At 38.3% G+C, this 12,553-nt stretch overlaps 1 non-coding gene across 1 annotated transcript; it reads right to left on the bottom strand.

Moving 5' to 3' along the window:
• Positions 1-1,401: 1,401 nt before the first annotated feature.
• Positions 1,402-1,536, bottom strand: LOC118880463. The gene has a single exon (XR_005016326.1). It is a non-coding gene; the product is annotated as a small nucleolar RNA SNORA1 (small nucleolar RNA).
• Positions 1,537-12,553: the final 11,017 nt, after the last annotated feature.

Raw genomic sequence — 12,553 nt, 5'->3', positions numbered from 1 at the left:
GCTGCAGCCAGCAGGGGCTGCTCTTCCTTGCGGTGCACGGGCTTTTCATTGCGGTGGCTTCTCTTGTTGCAGAGCACGGGCTCTAGGCGCACTCACGGGCTCGGTAGTTGTGGCTCGCGGGCTTAGTTGCTCCGCGGCATGTGGGATCTTCCCAGACCAGGGATCGAACCCATGTCCCCTGCATTGGCAGGTGGATTCTTTTCTTTTTTTTTCTTTTCCAGCATTTATTGAAACTTCAAATGGTTAAAATTGTCAGATAAGTGACTCCACAATGATTAAGCAGCTGCGTGTGTGCTTCTTTCTTAACATGTATATTTCTCCATTTAAATGAGCACTCGGCATAAGTGCTTCTTAGGCTATGGCAGGTGGATTCTTAACCACTGTGCCACCAGGGAAGCCCCAGAAAGATTATTGAGAAATCAAGGGTAATGAGCACCTGAAGTCAAGATTGCTGAATCTCCAATCCATCTGAGGGGTTAGAAATGGAGACCCATCAACAGATTCTTCCACCAGTGCCTGAAATGGCTCCGACTCTAAAATAGTCACTATCCAAAAGCAAGAACAGTTTGTTACTTTTGTTGTCACTCAGGTAGTTATATTCATTCCAGTAAATGGCACCTGGTACATTCACTTGTGTAGTAACAAACTGATAAATAATCCCCTGTAGAAAATATCCTGGTTTGGGATTTACACAAGATTTTTTAGCTAAGAAATCAATACCTACTTCAGACATTCTTAAAAATGACTTGATTTACTTTTCTTTATCTTCCTGGAGTCAGATGAAAGTCATGAAAGGTAAGAAAAATGAGGAATCGTCACAGTTTGGAGGAGACTAAGAAAATGGAACAAATAAATGAAGGGTAGGAGCCTGGATCAGATTCTGGGACAGAAAAGTGACATTGGAGAAAATGTGGCAAAGTTCGAATAAGCTTTGTAGTTTGGTTAAGAGTTTTATACACGTTTATCTCCTGATTTTTTTTTTTCCCGCACAAAGTGTAAAGGTTTTTTTTTTTTTTTTAAATTATGTGTAACATAGACAAAATTAAGTCAATAAGTTTTTAAGGAATTTCACATGTTCTGATTCTTTCCACTGCCAGTCACCTTAGTTCCTCCAAGCTCATAATCTTCAAGATAAAATAGCCCTTTCAAAGAAGAAGCTGTCATGTGAGTCAGCCCACAATTCTTTTAGTTGGGCTTCTTTGATCTCCAGTGGAATATGGACACACTTCAAAATTCCCCACCTGTAATCTTTGGGATCCAATTTCCTCGAGCAATTTACTTTAGGACCCTAGAAGTTAAATATAGCAAGTACATTGCTATTTACTCCTTCATCTTTTCTAGTACTGAAAAGCCTTGTTATATCCAATTTTTACTCATGAGCCTAGCCAAAAAAAAAAAAAAAAATGTTGCAGTTCTCATTGTCACCACTGCAATAAAATTACAGTGATGGAAGCAAAACCTGTGTTCTCAATGTAGCCACATTAACAATTTATGGACACCATGAACAACAGTGTCCATTTTCAGTAGTATGAGGCTTTTATCTCCTGCTTTTGATAATTAGACTACGGTGATGAAAGTTGTTAACACAGAGAAACTGGGTGAAGGATAGACAATAACTTTCTGAACTATTTTTGTAACTTCTGTGTCTAAAATTATTTCAAAATAAGAGATTTTTAAACATTGCATTGGAAAGCTCCTCAGGAAGTTGTTACTTCAAAGAGAGACACAGTATTTCTCAATAGTTCCAATACAGCCAGTTTTCCCTCCAGCTTTGAAACAGAGAGCATTCTTTCTTCAGTTAGCAGCAGATAAAGTGCAGTTGCTGGCCTGCACTTTAGGAATATTTTGTACAGAAATGTATATGTCAAGTTCCTAGAGTTATACTTTGGACAGTGAAGTGTTCACGCTTTGAGAGGCATGAACCAATGGAAGCAAGACCAATGGAGAGAAAGAGTCACATTTCTCATCTTATATTTACACCAGAATATTTATGCTCATTGAGCAGAATATTGGGTTGAATTGCCTAGACAATTATAAATTGGGGGATTTTCCCCCTCTTTCCATGTTTTCTCTTTCATGTTAAGTGCATGTAGTTGAATTTGAATAGGTAAAATGTAGATATCATGTAACTTCACTGTAATCCAATGGAGGAAGTACATACGCAAGAACTTTGCTAAACCGGTGATGATGGAATTCATTCTCTGAGATTACTATAAAAGTGATAATCAGTAAAAAGAAGTCCTTTCAGCAGTTCAGCAATGATGCTCTGTTTTATTATTACCATTCGTTAATCACCTACCACATGCTTGCCCATTCATCTACCGCTAGTCTAATACATAACTCAGCAAGGAAATGTCCCTATTTTACAGATGAGGAAATGGAGGCTCAGAAAAGCTACTTAACTGGCCCAATCTAGGTTTGAAGTTCAAGTTGAGCGTCTCCAAATGACTAATATTTATATGGGTTGAACTTCCCTGCAGCAAATTCCACCCTTAGTGAATTGTGTCATAGTGAGATTTCAGTATACAAGTCTTTTGACATATTTGAAATATCCTGTTAATTTTAAAAGGAAATGTGATATTTCATTTGAAAATTGGTCATATATAATTAGATTTTCTTAAAAATATAGAAATATATAAGAAAATTCAAGGTCTTCCAGTTATTAAGTTATTAGGTTCCATTAATAACAGAATGTATCAAGCTAATAAATTATATTTGTTAAGTACATTAACTTAACTATACCAAGATCCTAAAGTGCCTTTTAAGCACATACAGTATTGCAGTACATTAAGCGTGTTTTTTAAAAGCCAGAAAAAAATATCAGTGATCTAAAAGAAGTAACTCAATGTTTACTTTAAAAAGTCTACTTTGGCCCTTCATTTCCTGTTCAGAACTATAGTGAAAAATTTATGGGTAATCTCCTTGGTGCAAAGTAAACTTTTCAAAGCAGAGATAAATAACCAACCTTACTTTAATCGCATTGAGAGTTTCTACTAAAAAAGTTAATTATGTAGTTTGGACATGGGAAAAATTATTCCGATGAGCTTCTCTTCTAGAATACCGATTGTAACTGGATTGGTAGCGAAGATCATTTACCTGATAAAGAGGGAAAGAAAACTTTGTGGCTGTTGTTGTTTTCACCTTACAATTAAGAGTGGCATAATTAGATACTATACTTTAGCACCCTGTTATAAGATACAGGTTTAAACCTATCCCTTACGTCATGAAACTGACAAGTTTCATTCCGGTGCCCCAGCAGCCCTTCTCAGTGAAGTTGAAATGCATTAAAGGTTCTGAGCAGATAATGTTCTGCTCAAACTCTCGAATAAAGCTAGAACACCAAAGTTCCTCACTTCAGTTCCAAAACTACAGTATCACCTAGGTAATCATTGTTTCCTAAACTTTCCTGATCACAAGAATCAGCTAGGTACCAGTTTAAAATACCGTTTCCTAGGCACGCCATCTAGCTACTTCAATTTAATAGATTGGGGTGGGGCCTGAGGATCGGAAATTTAGACAAATGTTACAGGTGACCAGGCATACTTGAGACACAAACTTTTAAAAATAAAATAAAGCATTTGTTGCTCTTACCGGATGCTATTAGAGTACTGGAAAGAATAGGAACTTTGCTATACGTCAAATTACAGTTTTTCTCACTTATGAATTTTTTAATCTCTCCTTCAACGTCTGCTTTTTAAAAAATAATAATATCTATCTCTCAAATTTATTGTATTAAATATGAAGGATCTAGGCTTTTGCTACACAAACTGTGGTCTGGGGACCAGAAGCTAGTAGTCACCGAGAATTTGTTAAAAATGCAGAATCTCAGGCCCTGCCCCAGACCTGCTGAATCTGAATATGTTTGTTAAGAAGATGCCCTGGGTGATTCATACACACATTAAAGTTGGCCAAGCGCTGACCTCGTCACCTAGTAAGGGTTCAGGAAATGCTAGATTCTTTCCTTCTCATTATATTCGTTGTACCAATAATTCAGCTCAGCTGGGGTTCAGTGATTGTCACCACCATTGCTTACTGTTGGTTTAAGCCCATCAGGTACACTTTCAGCTCTTACACAGTGGAAAGGCATTCAAAAATAAACAAGTGCATGGGCTGGACATCGGGCTACTGCAAAAGGTAACTGAGGATTTCAGTTTCAGGCCTCTACTCTCACACACTGCTGCACACGAAGCCTACAGCACATTTTCCAGTCTTTTCTAGGGATTATTTCAGAGCTTCTTACGTGTGCTTCACTGATAGTTTCTTACACAGCTTTCACCACTATTTAGCAATTGTTGGTAGCAGGAGAAGTCAACTGGTCACTGTTTGAATAAAAATTGAGGGAAGGTTTCATAAAAAGGATTGGGGGTTTCCTTTTTTTTCCCCTTTTACTTCCAGAGTTTATCTTTGAACTCTGCAGAGTCAGAAGAGGAGAATTAGGTACAACTTGTCTTACTGTATCAAGGACATTTTCAGTAATTGCCTGCAGTTAAGGTGTAGAGCACGTGTTAGTACATGACAAACGAAAATGAGGACTATATTTTAAACTTTGGGGGTGCACTCAGGGAACAAGGGAAAAGGCTGGCTGCTGCAATGAATATTCTAGATGAAATGCTTTTATTAAAACAGCAAAAAAAATTAGTTTAATGGTTAAAAATAAATGAATAGGATAATTCTCAGATTTATAGATATTCTGGCCACACACACAAAAAAGGCTTTTTCAATGCCTCATGTGTCTTAAAAAGTGTGCTCTCCGACAGAACGTATTGATATCTGGTATTTGTAAGTGTTCTGTCACTGATGTGTTCATTATAAAAATATTTTTTTGTACATTCTTGCAGAAAGTAGTAAGGTGGGTTCTCACCTATTATTACTAAATTCTTGGGGAAAGATCTGTATACTGAAAGACTGGAACACCCCATTGGCTATGCCTGGAATACCACCTGGTAGGTCTTTGAATTCACTGCCAATCCTTTGCACTATTGTGGAGGGCAAGCCTATCTCTTCTTCCCCATTTCAATGAGACAGATTCAGCAGTGGAAATGAGACATGCCTTGAAACTAAGAAAGTAAAGAAGGGAGAACCATCTCTCACTGAATGCACAGGATCATCAAAGAATTCGGTCTTTAAGAAAAGGACCTACATTCACAAAAGAAACCATTCTTCATGCTATGGGTTGAATTCTTTTGCCCCAAATTTCATATGTTGAAGTCCAAACCCCCAGTACCTCAGATGTGGCCTTATTTGGAGAGTAGGTCTTTACAGAAGTGATCAAGTTAAAATGAGGTCACTAGAGTGGACCTTAGTCCAATATGACTGGTGTCCTTATAAGAAGAGGGAATTTGGGCACAGACACTTGTAGAAAAATACTAGGTGAAGAGACATAGGAGAAAACAGGCATCCACAAGTCAAGGAGAAAGGCCTAGAACAGATCCTTCCCTCACAGAAGGAACTAACCCTGCTGACACTTTGATTTTGGGCTTCCAACTTTAAGAAATGTGAGACATTACATTTCTATTGTGTAAGCCACCCAGTTTGTGATGCTTTGTTACAGCAACCCTGGCAAACTAATATGCTTCATGAGTCATTGGGAAAAGAAAAGAGCAGTGGATTTGTGTCTATCAGGATTAGGGCAACTACATTGTCTATTATGCGTTTATAGTAATAAAAAAACAAGTCTACCAATCTGATGATTTTTTTTCCAATGCTAACCTTGGCTTTCTTTTAGCTTAATAGTAACAACTGTGTATACATTATAGTTATATTGCCACAGTTCAGGAACGCTTTCATTTTTATTATTCCATTGTCATTATCAAGTACTTTCTCCTTCATTAGCTCAGTTGATCTTCAGGGAAACCTTGAGCAAGACAGGAGTTTAGCATATCCCTCTCAAGAATGGGGCCACGTACCAGGACGTAAACATCGCTAATACCTTCCGTCTATAACCTTTGCCTATCTCCCGTATCCTTATGGAACTGGGTGGAGTTTTATTCCACCCACAGGAATAATTGTGTCAGAGAGCAACAGAAAGCAGAAAGTTTTCTGGTTCGATCTACACCCATACATTTTTTTTCTGAACTATTTGGGAGTAGGGTCCATACATCATTCCCTTTACCCCTTAGTTTTTCAGTGCGCATTTCCTAAATCCTATCACATTTTGGCATATGATTTTACAGTCACAAACATTTTTTTATTGCAATCTAACCATCAAGTTTACATCCTTTCCTAGTCTTAGTTCATTCCAACATGATACATACTTGTGATTTTCGTGTGCCATTGTTTTTCAAATATTTTTAGTCTATGTGTTCTTCTACTTTACCTAGCTAAGTTGTGAGAATTTCCCAGTTCCTTGTGTTTCCTCATGACTTTGCTCCCCTACCACCTGTACCTTATCTCTACATTTCTGGTAAGGAGTGGCCATACTGAATCATAACGTTGCTCCACATTGCAGCCTCAAATTTACCCACCCAGAGCTCAGCTGTTATCTTTCAATCCCTCGTAATTACCCCATATTCATATCACAGTAAAGCACTGGTCATTTTGTTACTTTTATTTCTGTTACTTACTTTGAGTTTAGTGTGGTTTAAGTAGTAGCTCAAGGGCATATCACCAGGAGAAGAAATTCATGCACACAATTAACGATTCCAAACAAACAGTCATGCTTTCTCTTGCATCTTTTTGTGGCCTACACAGGCATTTGCTGGAGTCGAAAGACCAGAGTTCTTGTTCCAGTTCTGCCATTTATCAGATAGGTAATCTTTGCCAATCACCTAATTTCCCACAATCTTCGTTACCACAGTTAAAATGTTACCCAACTTCTCTATCTGTTCTGCAAAGACCAGCCTTATCGAATTTAATGATTCTTTTGAGGATGAAATGACATGTACGTGAAAGGGCTTTATGAGAAATGCCACGGTATTTAAAAACAGTATATATTCAAATATTCTGAATTGGAAAGGATCATAGAGACTAAAATGACTGGGTCATTTTACAGATGAGGAAATGAACGATCAGAAAGATTAAATAACTTGTTCACAGTCATTGAGCTGTTTGGCAGAGCCAGGCTTCTTAATTCCTAAACCAGTGGTTTTTAATCTCAGCAAACTATCTTCCTAGACAGAGTCTACCTCTCAGGTTGCTCAAGCTTATGCTTTGAGGTTGTAAAGAACACAACCCCAAGTGCTAAAAAATTTTAAAGTGCTAATTGTGCAGAATATTAAAAAAAATACAAGTTTAGAAAGAGAGAGACAATTTAAAGAAAATGCACAAGGATTATAGGTGACAGAATTTTATTTGACATTATTTGAAATATCTGTTAAATCATTCTTGCTCACTGAGGTTCAGGCTTTGTAAAAGCATCAACAAATAGGATCTATGTAAAGCTTGAACAGATTAGCCCTCAGTTCAAGGTCAATAAATGTCCAATATGAGCTGTCAATAATCCTCATTTGTCAACTGATTTTATTACAAGCATGCAAACACAGTATAACAGGTTAACAGTGGCATATTCTGCCTAAAGCTCAATTCAATATTGTTCTAAAAATTGAGACTCAATTATTGAAGAGGCTACTAGCATACATTTTAGATAAAATAGGCAACAGATTCATTTGTTTATAGTGCTGAGTGTTGGAAGAATATCCTCCTGGACATTGGGTTGAATCTCTTCTGTGTCCGTTCAAACAGAATCCCACTAATAGAATTTTTACTAAGGTATAAAGGGAGACAAGGTTTGAAGCTCACAAACCTAAGAAGATTTTTGAACTGTTTTGATAGCAAAAGTCTTCACTGTGTACCCTATTTAAGTCAAACTTTTTATTCCAGTGAAATATATGAAGAGTTATTCCTAGGTTTCAAGAGAAAAGGCTGCAGTCTGCAAAGTTCAGAGCAATTGTCTTAGGATGTTAGAGCTGAAAAAGGCCTCCAAAATTTCTGTCAGGGCTCGGGCTTCTAAAATCTCACATATCAGAGTTATTCTACTGTTCTCAGCGAAGGTTTGAATATGAAGACCCAAGATTTTACACGTATTTTTACAGATAGTACATTTATAATAAGATTGAAAATCACTGAGTTCTCAAATAGCCTCATCCAGATTGTGCCTCTGACTCACTAATCATGGAAGTTTAAACCTGAGAAGGATAAAGTCAGTTGTAGGTTGTTATTGATCCGCTTTTTGAGATCTGAGGGAAATTTCAATAAATAATAGAATCTGAAAGCCCATGCTTTTCAACCAGGTCATTTAAGTTTTCGTTTTTTAATTTAATAACTCCCTCCCCTCCCCCAATATAAAAGCAATATGGCAATCCTTTATCAATTATGGAGGTTAAACTCCTAAAAAGTACTGTGGTTGGCAAAACCACTGTGGTTATGATCCTAAACACAAAAAATATACAGTGTGAGGAGAAAAATGCACGTCATAAAAATGTGATACGTGTTTTTAACTCAGTAAATAAAAGCAGAAGGCGTCTGCTTTAGAAAGAAACCAGATTTGTTGGCATTAAATATCTGCTCCAGTAAGTCACCCTTTTCCTGAGTCGCCTTTATCCATTATTCAGGAAAAATTGCTGAGGTAGATACACAAGTTAACAGCATGTTATCAGACTATAGCTACTTAATGCTTTCGAATCATCCCTCTCTACCTTAAAATTTACTGGTTTTTTTTTTTTTTCTTATGCTTTCCTTTGTTTTTTACAAGTCTCAGCAAATGCTTGGGTAACACCCAGACTTTTTACAAGGTATCTCAATATTCAAGTATTAGGGGAGAGAAGAGGGAGTCTGGTTTTGAAGGCATGTCAGAGAGGGTGGGGCAAAAAACAGAGCTGGCCATGAACCTCTGAACTGGGCCATACTTCCATGAAGGGAATAGAATGGAACCACACATTCACATAAGTCAATGCAAGGTCTTTTTTTGAATCTCAAAGGCCATAGCTCAAATCCCCTCCACATTCTGCTAACTCAAACACAGCCCCAAGGAGATGGAAGACATTTTGATTCAAAATTTTATTAGCAGTAAAACTAGGTTCGAAGTAAAAAACTTTTTTCTGAGGTCCCTCCCCTACCTCCCATATTGCCCTACCCACCACGAATTGAAGATAAACAACCAAATGTGAACAGCCGCGCTGATTTTTCCACCCAGGAACAGGGTAGGAAGCTGGTTCTGAGGGAACAGAGGCCTGTTAGGGCCTGCGGGAGGCTAAACACACCTGCCAACTTACTGATTAGAACCTGGAAGCACAGTGAGCCCACAATGCCTCGGGGGAGGCGGTCCAGGAAGGATTCTAAAGGCTGAGCCCACCTGGCTTTAGGATTGTCAGGCTCTCCCCACTAATTAAATAAATAACTGTTCTTGCCTGGGGAAAGACAAAAGAGAGGATGAAGAAAGTAAAAGAGAGTAAATACACCGCCTCTGGGAGAGCAGAGCAGAAGTCCTCTTCATTATTAAAATGTTAAGAGCAAATCTTTAACACCCCCCATACACACATCTGCAATAGTGTGAAAAATAGATCACCGCTATTATTTTGGATAGGACTCCATCTTTTTTTTTTTTTTTTTTTAGAAATTCTATTAGCCACTCTATATATTTATTTATTTATTTTTGGCTGTGTTGGGTCTTCGTTTCTGTGCGAGGGCTTTCTCTAGTTACGGCGAGCGGGGGCCACTCTTCATCGCGGTACGCGGGCCTCTCACTGTCGCGGCCTCTCTTGTTGCGGAGCACAGGCTCCAGACACGCAGGCTCAGTAGGTGTGGCTCACGGGCCTAGTTGCTCCGTGGCATGTGGGATCTTCCCAGACCAGGGCTCGAACCCATGTCCCCTGCATTGGCAGGCAGATTCTCAACCACTGCGCCACCAGGGAAGCCCGGGACTCCATCATTTTAATCTGTATTTTGTTTTATCAGGTAGTACAGATTTCAAAGTCTAAGTATGCACACCACTCAGCTCAGAGACAGCTATTCAAGATTTAGAGTAAGGAGATACAACACCGTCTATACAGTCCAAAGAATCTACCCTGAGGATGGGAGAGAGCAACGAGAGCTTAATTGTTTTTCAATTTGCCTCTCTCGTTTTAAATAAATAATTCTAAGTCTAAGGGTAAATATGAGTTATTTAAAAAGTATCCCCTAGATTTCTACTGGCAATATCTCATTTACTAATTGATACAGTTAGAGAAAATTTTCTGTTTAAGTTGACATTCTCTCCCTAGAAGGATAACCATAAAAACAAAAACACACACAAAAAAACTTTCTTCCATTCTACATTGATTGCAAGGAGGCTTTCAACAGCCCCTGCACTAATTCTAGTGCTCATGTCTCCAATACTAATATCTACCACAAGGTATGTGAATAAAGAGGGCACCAAATTGTAACAAGCAGCACATGCCCTGGCAGGAAAGATATAACTATAGAGATAGGGGACACCTAACATACTAGGTGATCAGATTGAGCAGTCCAGAACAGATTCTTATTATACAGAGAGGAAAGAATAAGTCCCCTCAAGTTTGGTAGAGATCAAAGTGGTTAGCTTATCATTTTCTGAGCCAAAATGTTCAACATGAGGAAATGGATTATTTGAATGCCAAACCTTTCCCAGACACACTCATTAAAAACACATTGGACAACCCAGTAAGAAAATGGGCAAAAGCTTTGAACACTTCACACAAAAAGATCCTTAACATCATTAGTCATTGGGGAAATGTAACTTAAGACCACTACACACCCATTAGAAAGACTAATCTTCTAAAAACTGTACCAAGTGTGGATGAGGCTATAGAGCGACTAGAAGTCTCATACATTTTTCATGGGAATGCAAACTGGTGCACTGACTTTGGAAAGCAATGTAGCAGTTTCTTAAAAAGTTAAACATAACACCTACCATATGCCAATTCCATTCCTAGCTATATGCCCTAGAGAAATTAAAACATATGCCCACATAAAGACCTGTACGTGAAAGTTCATATCAGGTTTATTTGTAATAGTCCAAAACTGGAAACAACCCAAATGTCCATCAATATTGAATGGATATCAGAATGGCCATCATCAAAAAGTCTACCAAGAATAGATGCTGGGGAGGGTGTGGAGAAAAGGGCACCCTCTTGCACTGTTGGTGGGAATGTAAATTGATACAGCCACTATGGAGAACAGTATGGAGGTTCCTTAAAAAACTAAAAATAGAACTACCATATGACCCAGCAATCCCACTACTGGGCATTTACCCTGAGAAATCCATAATTCAAAAGAGTCATGTACCACAATGTTCATTGCAGCACCATTTACAATAGCTGAGACATTGAAGCAACCTAAGTGTCCAACAGCAGATGAATGGATAAAGAAGATGTGGCACATATATACAATGGAATATTACTCAGCCATAAAAAGAAACGAAATTGAGTTATTTGCAGTGAGGTGGATGGACCTAGAGTCTGTCATACAGAGTGAAGTAAGTCAGAAAGAGAAAAACAAATACCATATGCTAACACATACATATGGAATCTAGAAAAATAAATGGTTCTGAAGAACCTAGGGGCAGGACAGGAATAAAGACGCAGACGTAGAGAATGGACTTGAGGACACGGGGAGCGGGAAGGGTAAGCTGGGATGAAGTGAGAGAGTGGCATGGACTTATGTATACTACCAAATGTAAAATAGATAGCTAGTGGGAAGCAGCCGCATAGCACAGGGAGATCAGCTCGGTGCTTTGTGACCACCTAGAGGGGTGGGATAGGGAGGGTGGGAGGGAGACGCAAGAGGGAGGAGATATGGGGATGTATGTATATGTATAGCTGACTCACTTTGTTATAAAGCAGAAACTAACACACCATTGTAAAGCAATTATACTCCAATAAAGATGTTAAAATATATATATATATATCCCCTAAAAAATAAAAAAATAAAATAAAATAAAAATTAAAAAAAGAAAAAAATATTGAATGGATAAACAAATGTGGTATATCCATACACTCAGCAATAAAAAGGAATGGACAGTTGATGTTCACCACAAGGAAGAATCTGAAAATGAGTTAGCTGAGTGAAAGAAGCCAGGCAAAAGGAGAAGACATAGTGGATGATACCATTTAATTTCAGAAAATGTTAATTAATCTGTGATAACAGAAAGCAGAGTACTGGTTCTCTGGGGGAGGGGGTGGAGGCAGGGAAGGATTACAAAAAGGCAAAGGAAACTTTTTTTTTTTCAAAGGAAACTTTTGAAGCTGATGGAAGGATTCATTTTCTTGACTGTGGTGTGTGCATATGTTAAGATGCATCAAATTGTACTCTCCAGATGTGTGTGGTTTGGTACATTTCAATTGTACCTCAGTAAGATTCGGGGGGAAAACCCCTGAGAAACCTAACACTTTAGGACGTTTAGATTTAGCTCTTTCCTGACCCCAGTCCAGGAGAGGAAGCCTTTGTCCCATAGGAGGCACAGACCAAGGAATACACTGTGTTTGGAAAATTGTATCATGGATTTTAGGCAGCCTACAGTTAACTAAAACTACAGCTGACAGTTGAAAGAACTGACCTTGTCTGGTAAAATGCGTCTAGTCAGATCTTAGTGGTAGGAGAC

Source organism: Balaenoptera musculus, chromosome 14 (genome assembly GCF_009873245.2).
Source record: "Balaenoptera musculus isolate JJ_BM4_2016_0621 chromosome 14, mBalMus1.pri.v3, whole genome shotgun sequence".
NCBI lineage: Eukaryota > Metazoa > Chordata > Mammalia > Artiodactyla > Balaenopteridae > Balaenoptera > Balaenoptera musculus.
The sequence above is the reverse complement of the archived record's forward strand: the minus strand, read 5'-3'. Positions and strand labels throughout refer to the sequence as shown.